Below are 13,301 nucleotides of genomic sequence, written 5' to 3' on the forward strand. Positions count from 1 at the left end.
GAGAAAAAACAAAAATAAAAATTGTGGCTCTGGAGCTTGTGTCTACAGGAAAAGAAATGTCTTCTCTAAATGATGTTGATAATGCCTATTTAATCAAATATTGAGTATAAATGATAGAGGGAAAACACTGGTTTATTATTCAGAAAATTTCTTTTGAGGAAGTTCAGCTGATATGATTAAGTGAATGGCAGGTCTAAATACTATAAATGGTTCAATTCTAGCTGAAAATTTCCTGAATTGCCCATAGGTCTATAGATACAGAGACAGAAAGGGCATGATACCTTTCCTTCTTATCATAAGGGTCATGGCTGACACGACTATAACAAAAGACAGGTAAATAACAACGAAAAAGAAAACATAACAAATTTATTTAATCATAGCTTTATAAGACATAGGAGACTTCAGATTGAATGACCCAAAGACTCAAGGTGTACCATTCATTTTTATGCTTGGTTCTATAAAGCATGTAGAAGCATGATTGGACAGAAAGGGTGTGATCTAACAGTAAAAGACTGAGCAGGGGAAACCCAGCAAAGCCTGTCTGCTCAGAATCTTCTTGGCCTCTCTGTGCAGCATTCCTTTCTTCTGGGGACGGGGCAGGACCCTCTCTGGAACTGAAGGTCTTCTAACCTAAAATCAAAGTAGGCCAGAGAATTTCTTAATGGCCAAACATGACACTGAAAGGTAGGGGAAAGTTAGAATAATAGTATTAGGTTTTATGGCCGACTTTGGGGAGAGAGGATTCTAATTTCTATGGCTAGCCCTAAACAGGATGGCAGGAGAAAGTAAGAGAGAAACTTGGCTGTTTCTGAGGCCTTTATTCTGGGGTATTATTTTCTGACCCCCAACATAGGGATGAGGGGCAAAATGAGGTGGGGCAGTGCATATAGACCCTAGATGTCTGTCAGTCAGTAAACTAAAGCACATTCTGAGGGGGCTTCCTAACCTACAAAGAACTGATGTGCACTTAGATATTATTTTTAAAATTACCCATGCTCCATTATTAAGAGTATGTGCTTTGGAGCTAATATGCCTTGATTTAAATGGGAGTTTTATTGCAAACTAGCTCTGTGACTTTGGTATAGTTACTTTATTGATTTGCAATTCAACTTCCTAAGATATAAAAGTGGTATAATAACAGCACCTGTCTCCCATTTTATTGTGCAAATTAAATGTGGTAATAATATACATGAAACACTCACAATGCACCCAGCATATAAGTGCTTAGAAATGTAACATATCTTGTCTATAGTCTGTTAGCTATGTTGAGTCCAAAACTCCAATGAAATTATCTTGCTATGTATTGTTGACACATAATCACTGCTCAGCATGTTATATATGTTGTTCCCTATCTATAGAAAACATATGTACTGTACAGATAAACATTAAAATATCAAACAACACACATGCTAGATGTTCTACAGATGTTATTGCTAATGGATATAACAACCGTACCAGCTAATGTTCATTTTTCATTTTCTATGGGTTATAGTACTCTTTTTATATGATTTATTCTAATGTTATTTGCATACCAACACATCAGGTAAATAAAATTATCATCCCACTATACCTATCTGGAAACTGAGACTTCCAGAGTTGAGATAACATGCTTGAGATACATACCTTCTAACACACTTGAGGCACAAAACAGAACAGGGAGAGAATATACAACATGGAAGAATTGTCATCTGATATCTGTGCAATGAATAGTCTAAATATTAAATAAAGTAGACAAGTTTTTTAATGTGCAATTACAGAGATACCCACAGCTATAAAAGCATTGCTGAAGAATCTGTGCATTGTTAAAAATTATTCAAAGAATGAAACTTCATAGGTTTCAAACAGAGAAACTGAAAATCCTCCACAATTAGAATAAGGACCCTCATAAAAGATATCACCATAGAGAAAAAAATGACACTAGTCACAAACAATGTGAAGGGTAAAAAAGAAGGCTGGTGAAAGGAAGTTGAGGATCTGAACGCCACCAGAAGTAAGATCTTTCTCTCAGTCACACAGATGCAAATGCATATGATAAGGTGGGATTAAACTCACAGTGTTAATCACATATAATTTGTTAATAGCTGTCACATGCCATTTGATTTAAATATGTCTTCTTATGTTTAGAAAAGCAGTTTGTATATCTATACATTTCATAATTTATTTGTCATCATTTCATCTAATATTTTTTTGAAATCGTTCACATATCTTTAAAATAAGATATGAATAAGATATGAAATTGTTCTGGAAGTCATTTTTAGTCATTATAATTTGGCCAGAATGAGAAGACCAAATTGTCAGTCCAAGGCACCTATACAAGAAATAAATAGGAGTACTTCTTAGAAAGGCTGTTTTTTGTCACTGTCGTTGATCTATTCATTGTTCATATTTTAGAATGTCCCACCCATTCTACAGTGTTACAAATCACTGCCTTTAAATAAAACTTACTTCCCTCCGTGTGTGCCAAATACCCAAAAGGCATTAAATCAGAATGATAGGTATAGTTGTCTACAAATGCATGAGATCATCTCTTTACTAGTGGCATTTACTGTCCTGGACCATGTCTCATATCTTACTTGGGACCTCGGGCTTATCTCAGTTCTTGTGCCCCATACAACACAAACAACATGTCTTTCCATAGCATCCTCTTGTAATCTCTGCCCCATTTTCCACAGTCTGGTTAGTCTTGCCTCTAACATTCCTACACACTGGTTTCCAACTTCCTCCTTAGCTAACTAACAAAGCCAAGCTCCAGTTATTCACAACTTAATTCTAGACAAAGGCATAATCTTTTAAATTGGACTCCCTTTTACCCCATCCCTATCCTACTCTTCCACACCATAATATTAGACCAGACAGACATTGGGCTTTTACCTGCTTTGTTCCTTGCACCTGAGCAGTTTTCTTGTCAGTGACTAAGTTCAGAATCCACACCTCCCCACCTACTTCTCCCCCACCCCTCCATAGGAGCAGCATCTTATTCTGCACTCCAGTCTACAACCAGGGCAACCTACTTACCTCCTAAGAGAACAATTCTCTCTCCTGGACTGTACCCAGCTCTCATGACCTCTGACCAATATTTTTCCATCTGTCTTGTCTCTTAATATTAACTGACTCCAAATGTGCCCTGTGTGGCTTGATATGTCAATTAAGACCATTTCCAAAATTAGCATTGACATATTTTCACTCTATCCCACACTGGATCTGAATTAATGCCCTTCTGGAGCTAACTTTAACAGCCAATTCTCTGAATCCCCCGTTCAGCCTTAGTGAACATGTGTCAGATGGTGCTATCACAATAATAACCTTCTAATTTATTTTTTATGTTAATCCATCATCACAAACATCTTACTAAGAGATAGCTGTCTCTGTACTCTTCCTATTTTTAGGATTTCATTCTTGAAATTCAGAACATGATGAAAGGTATTTTAAATAATTACCACAAGTCATTTTAGGGCTTCTTGTCACGAAAATGATACCAATAATCCCTTTCATGGAAGAGTAGAGAAAAAACTTAGAAATGGGCAAATTGTCTTTGGTTTTTACTTAATAAACATCACTTTGCAAAACAGTTGAAGAGGAGTGATAAAGAATCACCTCATTTCAACATACAATTTGGGTAAAATTAACATTCTCATCTTGGCATTGATTTTATTGTGAAAAAGGAATTGGAAGATGTTGCTTAAGAATATCTGTAATGAAGTCTTCTGCAGAATTACAGAACATTTGTTTTTCATAACATGATAGTGGAAATGTGGTTTATTATGTTTCAAATGTACTATTAGTAACTGGTTATAAATTTTCCACATATTTAATTTCTGCCTATATCCTTTCCTCCAACAAACTATGCAATTTCATGAATTTTGACCATGTACACAACCAGAATACTCTCAAGTTTTCAGAATTGTTTCTTTTAAATATTCTGGAGGGGCTTTAGATGTCTTTGACTCCCTAGAAAGTGCTAAGTTCTCACTCATATATGTGCCTCATTTAGTGTGTTTGGCTTTGTACATGCCTATATCATTAGGGTCCCGGCAAAACAGCACACTGTTTAGTAAAGCAACCACTTAAGATGGTGTGGATAGGATTTAGGGAAACTAAAAAGGTATTGCAGAAAGTCCTAACACTAGCCTTAGTGCATCACCCTTTCTACCATGAGGCCTAAAGGAACCACAGACTGTTACGGAATCCACGAGAGAGTAACTGTATAGAGTAGGTCACAGCATAGCCAGTCTGCAGCAACTCAGCAGGAAGTAGTCCTGGAGAATAACTATGTTGATTGCAATTGCCTTCTGCCCTTCTGTCTCCTGCTAGTGACTCCCACTGATACAGTTCATAAAGTTCAGCCTCCCAGGAAAAGAGCAGGGTAAAGAACGGTGGGGCATGGACCTTTAGGGGCAAAGTGACTACATCCACGGTGGCATGCCTGAATATATAGTGCTGACCAAAATGCATTTTATCTCACATCTCTATGGTTTGTCTGTCTGCCTCCCCAACCATACTATAAAATCCTCACAAATGAGAAAATCCTCACAAACGAGAACTCCTATTTTATTTAGGTATATCCAAAGTTTTGCATTATGCCCAACACATAGTAGTAAGCACTAAATAAATGTTTGCTAATAAATAAATGAAGACAAATTTGCTTTTTTTAAAAAAAGTAATCTGAGAGTTGTGATTCAAAATCAGTACAAGGTAATTTTCAGAATATTGCTGCCCTTTCTCTTCTTTAGGGTGTTCAGGTAAATATTATCTTCCTGATGAGAAACCAATAACATTTCCTGAATCGATGGGAGGTACTTCTTGGAAAAAATCACATTATTTCAAACAGTGTGTTAGTGAAACAATTGATTGATTCAACATGCAGGATACTTAGTTGTCAAATTACATACATATGATGTTGAAAATAATTTTTTTTTAGGCTTATTGACTCAAAGTTATTATCATTGATGATGATCTTTCCACTCTCATTGCCTGAATACCAAAAAGTCCCTTGTATATATTACTTTTGGGAAAATTACCAACACAATTCCTGGTTGGTAATATAATGTACTGTAATTACAATTTAATGCTTCTCATGATTGTTTGTGTTTCTCTGTCTGCAATCATACATTAAACACACTCACATTTTTATGAATCGTAATAAGAAGAGACTTTTATTTAAAGCATACTTGGTTCAGCTGTCCTATGAAGATTTTTATTTTTTCATATGATGCAGAAAATTTCAGCTGAAATTTGACAATACATTTTTTCTTTTTTTTTAAAATTCATTTTTGAATAGAAACATATTGATTGTACATATTTATGGGAAACAGAGTTATATCTTAATACATGTGTACAATGTATAATGATCAAATCATCATAGTTAACAAATTCATTATTGAAAAAAATATCATTTCTTTATGATGAGAATATTTGAGCTCCTCTATTACAACTATTTGAGAACATACAATAAAAATAAAATTTAAAACATAGAAAAAAAAAAAGGAAGAAATCTGTTGCCCAACAGCAGTTTGATTTTCTCATTTGAAAAACAAAACCATAATCAATAAAGACTTAAAAACAAAAACCATGTGACTCCCTGCCAACAGACACTGGACTTACAAACCCTGACTTAAAACCCATTGTTAAAATCATTCTAATTGTGTGGTTTTGGCAAATGACTCATCCTGTCTGAGTCCAAGATTTTTAATTTGTAAATTGGGATATTTCTAGCTACAGGAACTATCAGAACTAAAGGAGCAGTGCACGCCACCCAGAGAAGCTCCCAGAGAGGCCCGAGAGCTACCAAGCCCACAGACCCCCAAGCCACCCACACTGGAGCAGGTAGGTGTGACTGTGGGACTCTCAGCCCAGGCCAGTGTGTGCCACCCAGAGAGGTCTAAGATCAGCCAGGCCCCGAGCCACCTGCATCAGAACAGGGAAGTGCCACCGCATGACTTCCAGCCCAGGCCAGTCTGCATGGCCCAGAAAGGCCCAAGCTTCTGTCTCACAGGCACTGAGGCAGCCATGCAAAGTTGGCAATCCCTGCAGGATCCTAGCTAGACACTAAGGTCAAACAAGTGGACTGTGAAATCCCCTGCCACAATGACTAAACACCAAAGGAAAGATACCAGAAATACGAAAAATCACAAAAATACACCACCACCAAATAGCAATAATAACCCTCAACCTCTAGATCCTATTGAAAAGAAAGTCCTTGAAATGACTGACAAGGGATTTAGAGCAACAATTCTAAGGAAACTAAGTGAGATACAAGAAAACTCAGCTAGACAACACAATGAAATGAGAAAAAGTATATAGGACCTAAAAGAAGAAATGTACAAAGAAGTCAATGCCCTGAAAAAAAATGTAGCAGAGCTTGTGGAGCTGAAGAATTCATTCAATGAAATAAAAAAGACAACAGAGAGTTTGGCCAGCAGGCTAGAACAAACAGAAGAGAGAATTTCTGACCTTGAAGAAGGGCCATTTCAAATAACACAGGAGGACAAAAAACAAGAAAAAATAATTAAAAACATTGAAGAAAATCTAAGAGAGACAACAGATAAGCTTAAGTGCTGAAATATCTGAATCACGGCTATACAGAAGGGGAGGAAAAAGGAAATGGCATTGAAAACATATTCAATGAAATAATGGCAAAAAAGTTCCCAGGTATAGGGAAAGACACAGATCTTCAGATTCAGGAAGATCAAAGATCCCCGGACATATTCAACCCAAAAAGGTCCTCTCCAAGACATGTTATTGTCAAATTGGCAAAACTCAAGGACAAAGAGAGAATCTTAAAAACTGCAAGAGAGAAGCATCAAGTCACCTATAAGGGAGCCCCAATCAGACTAACATCAGATAGTTTTCATCACAAACCATAAAAGCCAGAAAGGAATGGGATAATATATTCAAAATACTGAAAGGCAAAAACTGACAGCCAAGAATACTTTACCCAGCAAGGCTATTATTCCAAAATGAAGGACAAATAGTATATTTCTCAGACAAACAAAAACTGTGGGAGTTCACTACCACATGACCAGGCACCTTACAAGAAATTCTCAAAGGATTACTGGGTTTGGTACCTGAAAAACAACCACAACTGCCATAAATACTCAAGAAAAAAACAAAACCCCCTAGTAAAATAAAAATGCTAACAATACAGAGAAAAAAGTTTATTTACCACCCCAAGAAACTAACAAATGCAGAAAAAAAAAAACAGTAAACTAGAAAGAAAGGAACAAAAGATACTTAAGACATCCAAACAAAAATCAGTAAAATGCTAGGAGTAAATCAACACCTTTCAATAACAACTCTTAATGTAAAAAGATTAAATTCCCCATTCAAAACACACAGACTGACTGACAGGATTAAAAAGGTGGACCCAAGTTTATGCTGCCTTCAAAAGACTCACCTCACCTGTAAAGACACAGATAGGCTAAGACTGAAACGATGGAAAAAGAAATACCATGCAAATAGAAATAAAAAATGAGCTTGCGTAGCTATTCTTATATCAGATAAAATAAATTTTAAGCCAAAAACTATAATAAGAAATAAAGAAGGCCACTATATAATGATAAAAGAATTTACTGATCAAGAAGACATAACAGTCATAAATATATATGCACACAACTTTGGAGCAGCCAGATTTATAAAGAAACACTATTAAACCTAAAGAATGAGATAGACACTAATACCATAATAGCAGGGGACCTGATCACCCCACTCTCAACATTGGACAGATCATCTAGGCAAAGAAAAAACAGAGAAACACAGGATCTAAACAACACTTTACACCAATTGGACTTCACAGATATCAATAGAACATTCCATCCAACAACCTCAGAATATTCATTCTTCTCATCAGCACATGGAATATTCTCCAGGATAGATCACGTTAGGTCGCAAATCGGATTTCAACAAATCAAAAAAATTGGAATTATTCCATGTATTTTTTCAGATCACAATGGATTAAACTTAGAAATCAATAACAACTGAAACTTTGGAAACTATACAAACACATGGAAATTAAACAGCATTCTACTTAATGACATATGGGTCTAAAAAGAAATTCAATAGGAAATCAAAAAATGTATTGAAACTAATGAAAATAATGATATGTCATACCAAAACCTGTGGGATACTGCAAAAGCAGTGTGAAGGGGGAAATTTATCACATTAAATTCTTACTTCAGAGGAATGGAAAGATGGCAAGTAACCAACCTAATACTTCACCTTAAAAAACTAGAAAAACAAGAAAAATTCCAACCCAAAGTTAGCAGATGAAAAGAAATAATTAAGATCAGAGCAGAAATTAATGAAATAGAAACCCTCCAAACAGTACAAAAGAGCAATGAATCAAAGTTGTTTTTTTGAATAGATAAATAAAATTGACAAACCATCAGCAAGGCTAACTAAAAAAAGAAGAGAGAAGACCCAAATAACAAAAACTAGAAATGAAAAAGTTAATATTACAACTGATACCTCAGAAATAAAAGTAACCATTAGACACTATTATAACCACCTATATGCCTACAAATTTGAAATTCTGGAGGAAACAGATAAATTTCTGTACACACATAAACTACCAAAACTGAGGAAGGAGATATAGAAAATCTAAACAGACCAATAACAATAAAAGAGATTGAAGCTCTTATCAGAAGGCTCCTAACAAAGAAAAGCCCAGGAGCAGAATTCTACCAAATCTTCAAAGAGGAATTGATAACAATTCTCTACAAAGTATTTCAAAATATTGAAACAGAGGCCATTCTCTCAAACTCTTTCTATGAAGAAAACATCACCCTGATACCAAAACCAGACAAAGACACAAGCAAAAAAGAAAACTACAGGCAAGTATCCTTGATGAATAGAGATGCAAAAATCCTCAATAAAATACTAGCTAACAGAATACAGCAACACATACACAAAATTACACACCATGATCAAGTGGGATTCATCACAGGGATGCAAGGTTGGTTCAACATAGGCACATCAATAAATGTGATACACCATATCAATAAAATCAAACACAAGGACCATACAATCGTCTCTATACATGTTGGAAAAGCATTTGACAAAATTCAACATTCAGTCATGATAAAGACTCTCTACAAGTTAGGTATAGTTGGAAAGTATTTCAACACAATTAAAGCAATATGTGATGAGTCCACTGCCAATATCATCCTGAGCAAGGAAAAGCTTTTCCCTTAAGAACAGGAAGTAGACAAGGATTCCAACTCTCACCACTCCTATTCAACACAGTGTTGGAAGTACTAGCCAGAGCAATCTGAGAAGAGAAGGAAATAAAGGGCATCCAGATTCGAGAAGATGAAGTCAAACTGTCCCTGTTTGCAGATGACATGCAAACTGTCCCATTTCTCAAACAGCCTAAAGCCTCTACAAAAAAACTCATAGAGTTAATAAATGATTTCAGCAAAGTTGCAGGATACAAAATCAACACACAAAAATCAGTACCATTCCTATACTTCAACAGTGAACATGCAGAAAAAGAAATCAAGAAAGCTAGCCCATTTACAATAGCCACCAAAAAAATAAGGTATTTAGGAAAAAGTTAGAATGAGAAGTACAAACCACTGTTGAGAGAAATTAAAGAGGACCAAAGGAAATGGAAAGATATACCCATGCTCTTGGACTGGAAGAATTAACATTGTGAAAATGTTCATACTACCCAAATTGATCTACAGATTTAATGCAATCCCAATCAAAAGTCCAATGACATTTTTCTCTGAAATGGAAAAAAAAAAAAAAAAAAACTATAACTAACATTTATATGGAAAAACAAAAGACCATGAATAGCCAAAGAAATTCTGGGCAAAAAAAGTAAAGCTGGAGGCATAACCCTACCTGACTTTAAACTACAGTACACTACAGAGCTAAAATAACCAAAACAGCATGGTACTGGCTGTTTAAACTACACTGTACTATAAAGCTAAAATAACCAAAACAGCATGCAGAACTATACTACAAAGCTAGAAACTACACTACAAAGCTAAAATAACCAAACAGCATAGTACTGGCATAAAAACAGACACACAGATCAATGGAGTGTAATAGAGAATCCAGATATCAATCCATTAACCTACAGCCATCTGATCTTTGACAAAGTTATCAAGTCTATGCACTGGGAAAGATACTTCCTCTTGAGCAAATGGTGCTGGGAAAACTGGTTATCCATAACCAGGAGAATGAAACTAGATCCATACCTCTCACCATATGCCAAAATCATCTCAAAATGGATTAAAGAACTAAATATACATCCTGAAATAATAAAACTCCTTAAAGAAAACATAGGGGAAACAATCCAGGAAGTAGGATTAGGTACAGACTTTATGAATACAACCCCAAAAGCACATGCAACCAAAGGAAAAATAAAAGAACAGTACTATATCACACTAAAATGCTTCTTCACAGCTGGAGAAACAACAGAGTGAAAAGACAGCCAACAGAGTGGGAGAAAATATTTGCAAAATGTACATCTGACAAAGGATTAATATCCAGAATATACAAGGAACTCAAACAACTTTACAGCAAAAATCAAGTAACTCCATTAAAAAATGGGCAAAGGAGCTTAGTAAACGTTACTCAAAGGAAAGTATATGAATGGCCAACAGACATATGAAAAAATGCTCAACATCACTCAGCATTTGGGAAATGCAAATCAAAACCACACTGAGATACCATCTCATTGCAGTTAGAATGGTTAATATCCAAAAGACTGAGAATGATAAATGCTGGCAAGTTTGCAGAGAAAAAGGAACCCTCCTACACTGTTGGTGGGACTGCAAAATGGTTCAACCTTTACGGAAAATGGTATGGAGGTTCCTCAAACAATTACAGATAGATCTACCATATGACCCAGCTATTCCACTGCTGGGAATATACCCAGGGGAATGGAAATCATCATGTCGAAGGGATACCTGTACTCCCATGTTTATTGTAGCACTATGTACTACAGCCAAGGATTGGAACCAGCCCAAATGTCCATCATCAGATGGGTGGATATAGAAACTGTGGTATGTCTACACAATGGAATACTACTCTGCTATAAAAAAGAATGAAATACTACCATTCTCAGCAACATGGATTGACTTAAAGAAAATTATATTAAGTGAAACAAGTCAAGCACAGAAAGAGAAATACCACATTTTCTCACTTATTTGTGGGACCTAAAATAAATAAATAAATAAATATAAAAACAAATAAAGAGTGTGGGTGGAGAAGACACAAAAATCACAAGAATTTCTTGAACTTGTTAAGACAAGTGAACAGAAATGATGTTGATGGGTGGGAGGGGGAGGAGGTGCGGGGAGAGAGGAATTGAAAAAGAGACAAGAAAATCAACTGCATTGTATATTGAGAAATTAAAATTTAAAAAAATTAAAATGTATATTAAATAAATAAACAAACAAACAAATAAAGAAATAAACTAAAAGATATGGTAAAATGTTTTTTGCTTAGTAGACCATAAAAGAGTTCGATATTCTCAATACAATATTTTTTTTACTGAAACATTATTATTATTTTTTTTTTTTTTCCGTGACCGGCGCTCAGCCAGGGAGTGCACCGCTCATCCTTATATAGGATCTGAACCCGCGGCGGTGGGAGCGTCGCCGCGCTGCTAGCGCAGCACGCTACCGAGTGCGCCACGGGCTCAGCCCTACTGAAACATTATTGATTGTGCATATCTGTGCGGTACAGCATTGCTTATGAACACCTGCGTGCAATATGTGATGCACAAATTGGGATAATTAGTATATTCGCCCTTATACATTGTAATCATTTCCCAACACAATTTAAAAGGAGGTTTTTTTTTGTTTTGTTTTCCAGCCTCGGTTACTTTTCTTGTACACATTGACTGATCAGTACTTAGTTAAAGGTCGGAAGAGGCAGATATGTAAAGTTCTCTTGTGTTGCTGTTTCCTGTCTGGTATTCATCCCTGAAAACTAATAGATAACTAATAAGATAACTCATTTTTACTTCCCCAATCTCCCAGCTCCTTTGTCTCAATAGCGTGAGAACGCTAGGCTCTTTTGGGGTTCCCCTTTCTGAACTGCCACTTGTATACTCTCTCTAGGCAGTAATTTGGGGCAATAATTGGGCTTGCTTTGTTTTCTATGTCTCAGAAATCACAGTCTGTGCTGCCTAATACTAGAAAGCCGTTGTTTCATGCATTTTGTCTAGTTATATTATGTGTTTCAGGAAATCGTGCAAATCTGGTTCCTATTACTCTGTCTTGTTTTAAAGAGAAAGACCCCATACACAAGATAAAGGAATCTATGTCGGCTTGGACTCCTGAGTGACCTTGTTTGGTACGATGCTTCCTAGCCACACCCTACTAACCTGTTCTGAATCTGTTCTGTGAGCAAAAAATGAAACTGCTTTGTTTTGTCAAGAAAACAGTAAGTTTAATTGATTAGACAGCATAAAATATTCTGCCCTTTTTAACACAGATGCTGTGGGAAAATATTATTTGTTGTAGGTTCACCACTTTTCACACACCTTTCAGATACTGGGAGAGTGAAGGAAAGAAGCATGATGTGTCCCTTCTTTATTTCCTAAATCCAAATGTTATCAGTTATTTTTTTCTGATATTTTTAAAATATTGCATTACCTCTTCCATGTCAGAGATCTTCACCAAATCTAGTAAAATACTCCTCCACCATTTAATATATTTTTATTCTCATCTTCTCACTACTAAGAAGAAATACATTCAGCTCCCAACAACATCTTCAGACTAAATACTACTCTAAACTCACCTTAAAAAAGATTAAAACTAAGCCATGAGAGGATCAAGGAGACTCACAAGTAACTTAAGTGCTTGCAACACAAAGGTTAATTCATTTTATTAGAAGACAACAAAATCCAGAACTTTATAATATAGCATCCATAACATTTAGCATATGATATAAAATGCTGCACATGAAAATAAAAGAAATGGTGACCCATAATCAGGAGGAAAAAGTCAATGTAAATATAGCCAGAGGTGATATTGGTGATAGAATTTATGGACTTACTTTCACTCAACTACTTAAATACTTTCAAAGATGTAAAGTAAAAATGGACATAATGAGTGAGTAGATGAAAAAACTAGTCAGGAAGAAGAAAATTATTGAAAAATAATCAAGTTATCAAATATAAATATAATATAAACATATAAATGTTTAGAAAAGTTTTTTTTTTAATTGTATTTATTTATTTATTTATTAAAAATATTCATGAGATACACAGCTGATTGTCAAACCTCCTGCCCATGATGTGGGGGCCAGATTCATACTGGGGACATATCCATTACCAGAAATTA

This window comes from Cynocephalus volans, chromosome 10 (assembly GCF_027409185.1).
Source record: "Cynocephalus volans isolate mCynVol1 chromosome 10, mCynVol1.pri, whole genome shotgun sequence".
NCBI classification, from domain to species: Eukaryota; Metazoa; Chordata; class Mammalia; order Dermoptera; family Cynocephalidae; genus Cynocephalus; species Cynocephalus volans.